This window comes from Aotus nancymaae, unplaced genomic scaffold (genome assembly GCF_030222135.1).
Source record: "Aotus nancymaae isolate 86718 unplaced genomic scaffold, 86718_ANA_hifiasm-v0.15.2.pri h1tg000072l, whole genome shotgun sequence".
Lineage (NCBI taxonomy): Eukaryota > Metazoa > Chordata > Mammalia > Primates > Aotidae > Aotus > Aotus nancymaae.
The window spans coordinates 18,211,047-18,223,319 of NW_026988487.1; the positions used below are offsets into that span (position 1 = coordinate 18,211,047).

The window sequence follows — 12,273 nt, forward strand, 5'->3', positions numbered from 1 at the left end:
CTGTAGTCGGCCGGGCGCGGGGGTGGGTGGGGAGCGGGGTGGGGATGCGCTGCACAGAAGTGCCCCGAGGTATGGGCTTGTGGGAGAGATAAGAAGTAGTAGAACTATTGTGTTGATGTGGCCCCAATGTAGATAGGGATGAGAGGACTCATAAGTGTGTGAGATGGGCTGTAGAGAGAGCGAGTTGCTGTGTAGTGTGGGCATTTGAACACGGTTGCGAGTGTGGTGCCAAGTATTGGGTGTGCGTAGGATGTGCATTGTGTATGTGTGAATGGGCATTTCTGTGAAACTCTTGAATGCCAGCATGTCTGCGGGTGGGGTGCTGTGGCCATTTAGTGTGTGGTGTATACAGGATGTCGTGTCTATGATGACATGTATATTCCGTGTGTGGATGTATGCGCTTACTGAGTACTGGGCTTGAAATGGATGTGTTGATGTGTGGATGGATATCAGCGTTTCCAGATGTGGTGTGTGGTTGATTTTGTGCGTGTGTGTGTGTGTGTGCGTGTATGTGCATGTATGGCAAGTAATGAGTATGTATGTTGAGGCATTGTGAGCAGGGTTGGCTCAGTGGGACAATTCGTCCCTCCACTTCTTAGGGACATCACATGTGTGCTCCAGCCCCTTCCTTGGAAGTGCCTACTGCTCAGCCCTGGCCCAGTCTGCCAAGCATAGCTCTCCAAGAGAGTGGGCAGGGGGAGTGGGACTTCCATGGACAAGAGACTCCATCTTTCCCATTCCCATCGCTGGGATCCGGCAGCCGGTCATCTGACGTCACCCTTCCTTCCTGGATGGGCCCAGGGTCTCCCACTAACCCCTGGGCACTTTTGGACACTTTGATTTAATCTTTTGAATATTAAATATTTTGCCTTTACTTGTTTGGGAGGATGGATGAGACACACAGTGCACTGCTAGCTCCATTTCATAGGTGAGATTAGGGAGGCCAAGTATTTACCCAAGGTCACACAGCCTATAAGTGGTAGAGCTGGATTCAGCACCCACTTTCCCAAAGCTCTAGCTCTTTCTACTGCACCACAAGGCCTTACAGTTTTCATTCTCCCAACCAAGCACCTTGAGGGCAGGGTGAGACTCTTGCTTTTGTGGCTGCCTGGGCATGTAGTGTGCACCATAGGACTCTACCCATGTTTCCCAAATAGTTGACTCACTGAGGCCTTTATCCCTCAGAGTAATGGGGCTCAAAGAAAGGGAACACTTTGAGCCCAATTACTCCACAGGATAAAGAGGTTTTCCAGACATTATCCAGAGAGTAGAATTTGGTGGTGGAGGCAGTGTGAAGGTACCCCAAGGGTGGGAGGACACTCCAATGGAAAAATGACCAAAGTTTGTATCCTTTGAGGAGAGGAGGCTTGGGGAAGCAGAGAGATTTGGGTGTGGAGAGGAATTGTACCCTCTTTGTAATGATGAATTAGGGGCAATTTGGTCAGATCTGTTGAATGAGCTATGGGTTTCCAAGCAGGAGAGAAGCAGTGCTGGGGTGGGCTTTCCCTCCCTACTGACCTGAGGGCACCCCTGCCACGTGGTGACCCCCTGCATCTGGTCTCTGGAGAAGAGGACCTCTGAGCCCCTCATTTCTCACTAGCCCACATACATACACCCACACAGTCACACATGTACAAGCACACATACACACATACATACACTACACATATACATACAACATATGTACATGAACATACACATACACCAACATATACACCCAATGCATGCTGTATACATACATACACACACACATACACTAGCACACGTGCACGCACACACACACACACACACACACCTGGAAGCCCTTCTCACTCACCTGGGGAAAATCCTATCGCAGTTGGGTATTAATGACATTCAGTTTGCTTTGGGTTTGGTTGCCTGAAGATGTCTGTTGCTGGCTTTGAGGGGAGGGTTCTGAAGCTGCCTGCTGTACTGGGGCCTCTAACAAAGCCTCATACTCCAGTGCTCCCTGCCCGGTCTCAAGGGTCCCGGGGATGCCACAGTGACCCATGTCTTGCCCAAGGTGGGGTGACCTAGTAACCTCGGTGCAGTTACTGATGAAGCAACCAGGACAAGCGTGTGCCATCTTCCAGCATCATAACTCTGGAGTGGGATGAAGCTCTATTTTATAAAAGCCTTTAAAACATTTTAGGTTTCTGATGTGTTCAGCTGTTGTGAGCTTCCTCTTTCCTGGCTATTTCCCTCTTGAAATGTACATGTGCTACTTTTGATTGCCCGAGTGTCTTCTCTGCCATGGGGTTTCCTGTTAATTCTCCAGATGGTAGCTCTTTCAGGGAGAAGAGGGGCATCCTGCTTAGGCCCCAGGGGGCCTTGAGGCAGAAATCTAGAGAAAGGCACAGAGGCAGCTAGTGACTCCAAGCAATGATTGATGCCTCTCTTTATGGCACATGTATGCAGCACATTCTCTATGCAACTTGAAATACTCCCACCCTCTTCTCTGTCCAGCACTTTGACCAGTCCAGTGGTATTCTGTTCTTTCTTCAAATCTCAGCATATGCATTGCCTCCTAGGTAAAGGTTTCCTTGATTCTCCCAGAGAAACTTGGGTCATGCTTTTTCTATGATGGCAACACACCTTGGAAGATTGATACCTCTATGATAGTCCCTGTCATAGCACCTTGTCATTGTTTGTGTCCAAGCCTTTCTGCTGGACTGTGAGCCCTATACCTCATTCATATTTGCATTCCTATCTCTTAGCACAGTGACCTGGCACACTGATGAAACACTATTACAGGGGAAGGAGAAAAAGGAACTAGTATTTCTTGAACAACTACTATATGCCAGGTACAGAACCAAGCACATAAACAAATGTTATTTAATTTCTCACTCCAACTCTGTTGGGGAGAGATTTTGGCCTTTTTTATATTACTGTTTGCTTTTTAGGGACGAGGGTCTTGTTATGTTGCCCAGGCTGGTCTTGAACTCCTGGGTTCAAGTGATCCTCCTGCCTCAGCCTCCCAAAACACTGGAATTACAGGAGTGTGATACCATGCCTGGCTATTTTTACCATTGTTGATGCAAAGTCTTGGTGCACAGGATTTGAATCCAACTCTAACTCATTCCAAAGTCCAGGGCTTCCCTTCTCCACCATACTTCCTTTTAAAATTATATTATTATGATAATAATATAAATGTGGGGCTTCCTAAGTGCTAGGGCCGTGTCTCTAAGTGTTTTACATGAAAAACAAGTATGATAAATGCTCTAAGTGTTTAATCCTCAAAATAACCCTAGGAGGTGAATACTATTTTTTTCTCTACTTTAAAGAGGAGGAACCCTTAACCACAGAGAGGTTAAGTTACTCATTTTAAGTCACACAGCTACCAATCAGGAGAGCAGACTTTGCACAGGTAGTCATTCAGTCCCCGTGTTCTCCAGCCCTAGTCCATGCTGCCTCAGTTCTCAGAGGTACTTGGACACAACAGCTCCTGTGGATTAGTGTTACCATCCTAGGAGACTCCCTTGGCCGGAAAAACAAATTCATGAGTCAGTACAGGGGTGATCCACATAACCTCTCCACCAAGAAATTAGCATTTAGCATTGTGATGTGCCAATCATAAGCTTTTAAGAAAACTTCCCTTGTTTATCTCTGAAACATCTGTTCACCACACGTGGTGTTCTGGCATTCTGCGTGACGTTGTGTGCAGTGGCAGGAAGGTCTTCTGGTCAGCCTGCCCTCATTCTGGGGTGTAACCACCACCATCACTGATAAGCTGTTTTCTCCCATGAAATGAATCTGTTGAGAAGGGGAGGTGAATGTAAGTCAACACGGTTTTTCTGTTTTTGTAATACAATTTTCAGAGCTGACATTCGTGTGTCTTGATCAGGTTTCAATGGAGCCCCTAGTGGTCCTATTTACCCTCAATCCCTGCTACTCAGAGGCTCAGAATTGGAAAGTATCTGAGATACCACCTAAGCCTCCTTCCTGCCTGCTGTAGGAATCCTTTCAATACATTCCTTCCGTGACAGTGCAATCAATTCTATTCTAGAACATCTTGCTGTGTTTAAAGCTTCTTCCTTTCATCAGATTGAAATCTGCCTCTATGTGAATTTCTCCCATTTCTCCTAATTTATCCCTGGGACCCACACAAATATAACTTTGGTATTTCTTTCACATGGAAGCTCTTCAAATTCTTTGCAGAATCAGAGCACTCTGATGCTGAAAGGGGTCTAGCAGTCCACCTGCTAGTGAAGTCCTCAAGAGCATCCTTTTTCCTCCAGGTTAAATGTCACCAGTTTCTTCAACTGTTTCTCCTGTAGTTTCTGCTCTTGAGATGGGCTCTTGGTTGTGAATCTCCTTGCAATGTGATCCTCCAGCCCTGTGGAGCATGAGCCTACCAACCCTTTTACTCTTGATCTGGTACTTCTAGCCCCTGATATTTCTGCTGGTGGTTGGGGGCTCTTGATTGTCCCCTTGCCCCTGGGATTTCATGGAGGTGCAAGGGGTGGAGAGATGGAACATCAGTGATGGGTTCTCGGTGTGCCGTTTAGAATGCGGAATGCACTTTCCTTTAGGACTGTTCTACAAATAGTGATAAGAGCCAATATTACTTTTAATATTAAAATTCATTGGCCAGGTGTGGTGGCTTATGCCTGTAATCCAGCTCTTTGGGAGGCCAAGATGGGCAGATCGCTTGAGCTCAGGAGTTTGAAACCAGGCTGGGTAACATGGCAAAACCCTGTCTCTACAAAAAATTAGCTGGGCATGGTGGTGCGTATCTATAGTCCTAACTACTCAGGAGGCTGAAGTGGGAGGATCACCTGAGCCTGAAAGGTCAAGACTGCAGTGAATTGTGATCATGCCACAGCACTCCAACCTTGGGCATCAGAGTGGCCGTGTCTTAAATAAATAAAGTCTATTGATGTTATGAGGCACATGGGCTTTTGTGGGGGTACCTGTGATCCTAAGTCAATCTCTTTTCCCCCCTTTCTCTCCCCCCGCCTTTTTTTGGTTTTTATTTCTGTACTGTCCATGGCTCTGTGTCACTCTGCCTTCCTCTTCACTCCTCTCTTTCCCTTCTCTTCTTCCCTTCCCTTTCTCTCTCTCCAACCTCTGCCTGAAGCCTAGGGGTGCTCTCTGATACCTTTTTAGTCCATGCTATTGGTGGCATGTGAGGCCCTAGAGGTGGCCAGTGTTATAGCATCTAAGTAAATGTCCAGGAGTCATGATGGGGACTGCCGTATTTTTGGAAAGAGAGAGAAAGAGGACTTCTCTCCTGTGGTTTTATTCATCGCACACAGGTATTCCTACACCCCTCCCTTCCTTCCACCATGGAACTGGCACTAGGGTTGCTGTTCCTTCTTACCTTTCCCTGTGCTTCAGCATCTCCACTGCCTTCCCCCCTCACTCTGTGGGTTTCTTTCTTTTTTTTTCTGTACCCCCTTGGCCTCTCCTAATTCTCTCTTTTTGGGGGTCTTTCTTAGATGCACCAAATAGTTTTTTGCCCTTTCAAGTCATTCTCATTTTACTTGACTTCAAGCTCTCAGCTACCTTTCTTCTATCACAAGCAATTCCCAGGTGTAAGAGGTCAAAGAAGGGGCCATGACCACCAAAAGAAAGAGTGTGGCCTGGAAGGACCAGGTCCAGAGTAAAAGGAGCTGGGAGGCTCATGCTCCACAGGGCTGGAGGAAGCTTGGCTGAAGCATTGTGTTCCCTGCTTAATGGAGAATCCTGTGAAATGAGAGCAAGGTATAAAATCTAATTTAACTCTTTCACTCTCAGGGGAGGAAAAAGGTCCAGAGTGGGGAGAAACTTGCTATAAATCACACTGGTTGATAGTGATAAAGGCACAACCAAAATCCAGGTTCCAACTTCAAACTCATTCTCTGCTCACCCTATGAGATGATCTTTAAAAAAAAAGTCCATCTTGAAATTGATAATGTATTCACATGGTTCAAAAACCACAAAAGAGTATCTAGTAAAAAGTTTCTCCACCCTTTCCCAGCCCCCAGAGCCACCCAGTTTTCCTCCTTAGAGGCTACCAAAGTCATCAATTTCTTGTGTAGTCTTTTAGAGATACTTTATAAATATACATATGTGTACATAGTCCTTATATGCTACCCCTTTTTTCTACACAAATGGTTGCAGTCATGAATGTTGTTGACTAAGGTAATTGTATTTTATGTTTTTCACACCCTTTTTTTCAGTATTTTCAGCTATTTTATGGTGCCTTCCTTTGGCACCTCATTTCAACTACTGTTGTTTTCCTTAACTTCTCATTTCCCATTATCCTGCTTTCCCATCCAAAAAGGACAGCAGGTCCTGTGACAAGGTGGTACATAAGCTTGTTATCCTATGATCAGATTTTCCCTTAACCCTTAGCTAGGTATTCTAATGGATGACAGCTCTCATGTGGATAATCTTAAACAGCAGGTTATGCAAAGATTTTTCTGTTTGCCTCTGAAGTACATTATGCTGTGTATTTGCATAAGATTTAATTTTCTTGTCATATTTTTTCTTAGGCTAATTATAACACACACACACACACACACACACACACAATTGAGTGTCCTAAGCACACAGCTCTTCTTCATCTAGGAAAACGGTCCAAACATGCATTGTTTGGCAGAGAAATCCAGTTTAGGATTCAGAAGTTTCTGTAACTAACATATAGAGTGGATAAAATATAACAAAAAGAGAACCAGAAGGTGTTAGTGCCAATCATCTTAACAAGCATGCAGTTGAACCTAGGAGAGGAAGTTGAGTAAGGAGTTTAGTGACTTGTCCCTGGTCACTGAGAAGTTGACATAATGAAGATGGTAATGATGGTGATAATGATATTTGATAGCTGACATTGATTGAGCACTATCTGTAAGGCATTGTGCTTAATGAACATGACTTAACTCATTCTATTTTTACTTTTTGTGAAAAAAAAATGATGTCTCACTCTGTTGCCCAGGCTGGGGTGCAGTGGGGTGATCTCGACTCACTGCAACCTCTGCTTCCTTAGCTCAGGTGATCCTCACACCTTAGCTTCCCAAGTAGCTGGGACCACAGGCATGCACCACCATGCCTGGCTAATTTTTTTTTTTTTTGTATTTTTGGTAGATATGGGATTTCACCATGTCACCGAGGCTGGCCTTGAACTCCTGAGTTCAAGCAATCCACCAGCCTCTATCTCCCAAAGTGCTAGGATTACAGGTGTGAGCCACCATGCCTGGCCAGACTTAACTTGTATCTTCACTTAACTCATACTTCATATGAAGTATGCCACACCATTTTAGCTCTTTAACATGAAAGGAAGCTGAGGCAGTGGATAAGTGACTTGTCTAGACTGCAGCTGGGATTCAAACTCAAGTAGTCTAGCTCTAGAGCATGAGACCTTAATTAAGGTGGCTGTAATTAGCTGAAAGTAATGACTGTAGTGGATATTTATTGAGCACCTAATGTGTGTTAGGCGCTGTCTTTGATGTAGAGAATACAATGTCCATTCAGATGTGGTCCTTGCCTTAGCTTTTAGTTTAGTGGGGGACATGGGAAAGAAAATATTAAATATTCATATGAAATGTTAATTATGAAAAGGAAATTTAAATAAAGCATAATAACTGCTCTATCAGGGATGAGCACAGTATTTCGGGAGGGTCCCGAGGAGAGGTCTTTTTCCCTTGACTGGTCTGAGAACCATCTCCATGCACTTTCTCTGTTTTCTCCTGAGTTTCTCCATTCATTCCCATGTTCTCACCTCCACTTACAGAGAATTCTGTTACCTCTGCCATGGAGCTCACCTGGGAGCCAGGATCTGAGACAGGCAGAGGCGACAGCAGCACAGCCTCTCCTTCAGGATGCCCAGACCCTCTTCTTCCCCAATATCCATGTCTTTCTCCTCAGGGGGGTTTGGTGTTCCTGAAGGTGTCTTGCTGACCAGTGGCATCTACTTTCTAAGTTCAGGCCACCTTCATAATTAATGCCTCCTTCCCTCAGCATCCCTTGCCTATCATTGCTTTATTCTCAGTTTAGATAACGGAGTCTTGGTTGCAACCTTGGCTGTGGTCATAAAGTTAGCAGAGAAATGGAGTCTTTCTTGCACACTTTTCTACCCAATTTGCTGTCCCATACACATAACAAAACTCTCATTAAAACAGTTAAGCATAATAACCTTCTCCAGCAGTAGCCATCCACTCATGTGACAAAAAGACATGCAGTAAAAATAGGATTTAATGAAATATAAAACCCAAGGTAGAATGAGCCATTTTATTCACAATTCCTTTACTGTCCCCTTAACTGTTTTCAGTCATGACTTAATCATGGCTCTCACCTGGCTCTCACCTCCGCTTCAGGGAGCACTAACTAAACAGTTCCCAATCTGTCTTGCAGGCAGGCCCTCTGCAGTGGCTTAGAGATTTAAGGCCAGGTTGATGTGTCAAAAGCCTCCATTTCCTCCTAGCCACAGCTCTCCTCTGTCTCAGCCACTAACGCGTTGTTTACTTTCTTTCCCTTATAAAAGACCTGGCCAAACCACTTCCTCTGGGTTCTCTACTCCTAGTTTATCTTCCTTGTCCACCCACAAGAAAAGCAGAAAGGAAGAGAGTTAATATATTCTTCTGCAGTCCTGTGGACCTGTGTGATTATTCAAACAGAAGAAAGGAAGAGAAGGGAAGGGGAAGAGAAGGCAGGGGAGGGAAGGAAGTTAACACAGAGTACCAGCCAGGCATCTACCAGGTACTATTATGTGCACCGTGGAATGATTTTTCAGGACAACTCTGTCATGTGAATAGTATCATCTCCATTTTACAGATGAGGACACAGAAGCTTTATCTTTCCAATTCTATTTTCTCTGACGCTGGTTCAAACACAGATGAAACCGTAACGGCCATAATCCCATACTACAGCCATTCACTAAGCATTTACTAGAATCAGGCACCAAATTAACCCTCATTTTTCGGGTGAAGGAAATGAGTCTCAGAGAGGTAAAGTTACCTGCCTGGAGTCACACAGAATGTGCCACCCAGGTGGCAGAGCCAGGATTTCAGCTCAGGCGTGACTCCAATGTATTGGTAATTATTAGAAAAGCAGAAAACCCAGAGTTTAGAAAGAGAAAAGACAAAGTGGGTGGTGGCATAATTCAGAGTTTTACAAAAACTCTTGCAGGGGATGAAGAAAGCAAAAGCAGAATTTGCTAGGGTCTGAAGTGGGTTCTCAGTAATCTGCTGTAGATCTCGGAGCTGTGTTTTGCCGCCATCAGAACAGAACTAAAACTATATGAGCCCACTTGTAGGGAAGAGGTTCAGGGAGGTACCCATAGGTTCAAGTGCCAGGCTGGGCTAAGTAAGTTGCAGAAGGCCACACGAAAATATTTTCTCTTTCAACATCCAAGTGACATTATACACCGACAGCCACCACATAGCCACGAAGTAGAAACACATCTTTACAAACCACGGGGTTTTGACCTAGCCCCTTTGTTTCCTTTCCTCCATCCCTCTCTTTTCCTTCTCCCTCTTACTTTTCTCGTTCCTTCCTTGTATCCCTCCCTTTGTGCTCTTCCTTTCTTTTTCCCTCTTATTTTCCCATCTCCCCTCCCTCCCTTCCTTCCTTTCTTCCCTCTTTCCTTCTTCTAGACTTCAGCCTTGCGTCCTCCTTTTAAATCAATACTTTCCTTTGCCCAGCAGTGCTTATGTTTACTCATTCAATATTTCTCAACAGCCTCTGGCACTAAGACATAACATTAGATTCAAAATGTTTTTCTGAAAATTCTTGGAGTTATAAAGGCAAGTGCTTAAGATTGGTAAGTGATAGGAGATATAAAACAGTTCATACCCTTTGACCTAGTGATTCTATACCCTAGGGTTCCCGAAGGAAGTAACCTCACAGCAAAGTAAAAGCATGAAAGAATTCACAGTAGAGGTTTTCGTAATAGAGGAAAAAAATAACAAATTGAACGCAAAACAGTTCACGGGTCCAACAATAGAGGAATGGCCAGGCAAATGACGGTGATACCACGACATCTGGAAATTATGACATTTTAAGAAAAGAACATGACAAGGATGCCAGTGTTTGCATTAGGTATAAAAAGTACTGAGTAAAAAGGATCTGAGTCCAAAGAGCACATCCACCCTGATCACAACTTCAGAGAAACATTTCTTTGAACATGAACAATGGTCAGAAGAGAATTTAGGCGAGACAGGGTTTATTCACAAATAGGTTCTTTGGGTAAAGTTATTAAAATTTCAGGCAAACAAACCAAAACCCAAGCAAGCTTACCAGGACCAAGTTTGGAAAGGTACATTGGACAGAAGATTTTTCTGTTTCTATAAATGATCTCACTGTAACAGGGGCCACTGCATCCTCGGACCTTTTGGTTGACCTGTCCGTCCTCCCCACCCTGGCACTGCCCATCAATCAGTAAACGTGAGCCACAGATGCTGCTGCCTGATGTGGCCTGTACCCACTCTAGTACGTTTCCTCCTGGCTTTTGACTCCTGGATGGCCCTGCTTTATGAGGCTTCCCTAGGATCTCCACCTTAGCCTCAATCCATTTTAAACACAAACCCCAGCAATGAATCACATAGCAGATATGTGACCAGAGAGAGACCCATAATAAAAACCAACTCAGATGTGAAACTGTCCCCAGTAAGGTGTTTTCTAAGGTGGTGTTCCCTTGTGTCCTTTCTGCTTGCAGTGCCTCTGTCCTCTGTTCCTAGTCTCTGCCTGGAGACCTGGTTTGGGGCCCTTGACATTTGGCTGGATCTCCACAGCTTGAAGGGTCCAGGTATTTTCTCCAGTTACAACTATACTTCTGTCTTCAACTACGGTTCAAATTTTCTTTGGTCATAGCACCCATGATGTGTTTTCTTTTCAGCTGAGAGGCAGTATAAGGAGATAAGGAAAAATATACTTTGAGGAATCAAAATGCATGTCACAAAATCCATAATGTTAACAGCTTTAATTAATTGAGGCTAGTAATGTGGCAGGCATGGGGCTAGGAACTTTGCATGCATTATTTGATTTAATTCCCACAGTTAAATGAAACAACAGAGTAGATGTTGTTTCTATTTGTACCAAGGAAGAGTCAGGCTCAGAGATGTCAAGTGGTTTATTTAAGATGAAACTCAGATTTTGCTGATGTCAAATCCTCTTCCCCTGGGCCCCGGCATTACATGATACAGCCTTCCAGGCACTAGGGCTACCATAGCATTAAGCACCAGTGAGCCCCTGACTTTTCATGAAGCCTACTGACCCTTACTTTATGTACAATAATGATAATATGATTGGTTATTTGTTTTTCATGCTCTCAGCAAAATAGAAAATACAAAGGCTTAAGACGCAAGAGTACTGGTAGCTAGAATGTGTAGCCGACACCTGACAACAAAGAAGGCAAAACAACTGTAAAAACGTTAAGAAAAAAAAGACTTTAAAAATGATATCATTTAATATTGGGGCACACTTCACACGTTCCAAACAGTCCTGAATCTTTTAGCCCAAAACAATAGCTGGAGCTCACAACGATGACTGTGGACCATCAAGATTACATTTTGTTCTGTATAATCCGCATAAGTATATAGGAAAGGACAGGATCTATTGCAGAAGGAGTTTCAGCCAAATGGTTTTATTTAAAAAAAAAAGTTGTGATGCTTAAAGGAATAAATAAATCCTTAACTCTTGGACACATTGGCTATTCAGAAAAATGACACTTCTTTGTAAGAGAGTCTGAACAATGATTTCATTCTCTCATTGACCAATTGCCTCAGCCACCACCATAGACAAAAGCTTCCCTATAGCCATTTTTCTGATGACCAGTTATTATTGGATACATGGCTTAACATTCAGAATTGGTTACATTGCAGCCAGTTGGGTTATGTTGTCGGTATTCAGTCATTCTGTAAAAGGGAATTCTGTGGTATTTAATTGTTCCTCTTTCTTTTCTGTTTCTTAAACTAAAAACAATGACAGACCAATTTTTACCACATTTTTTTCCCGAAGGAATAAACAATAAAGGAGAAATGGAATTCTATTTGAGAAAACAGTTCTAACACTCATGCCTTCATTAGAAACATTTTAGGGTTTTGTTCCATAGGCCTTGGAAGTCTCATGCAGTAAATGACAGCAGCATTCTGACTTATCGAGGGTGTCAGAAGCTAATGCGTCCTGTCTATTAGCTTTCTGAATGCAAACTTCCCTTGGAGTGTTTTTTTTTTTTTCTTCTAGTCTGTTTTACCATTTCGCATACCCACTTATTGATTGATAAAGAGAAATGTGAAATGTCTGCCCTGCTTTGTGGAATTATTGACAATATATCCTTTTAAATTTGGAACTGCAGTT

The 12,273-nt window shown here is 43.7% G+C and overlaps 1 protein-coding gene across 1 annotated transcript in view; it reads right to left on the minus strand.

Annotated features, from left to right (window-relative positions):
• ASIC2 (acid sensing ion channel subunit 2) overlaps nt 1–12,273 on the minus strand; it is a 1,063,183-nt gene that overhangs the window by 273,151 nt on the left and 777,759 nt on the right. The window lies entirely within an intron of this gene.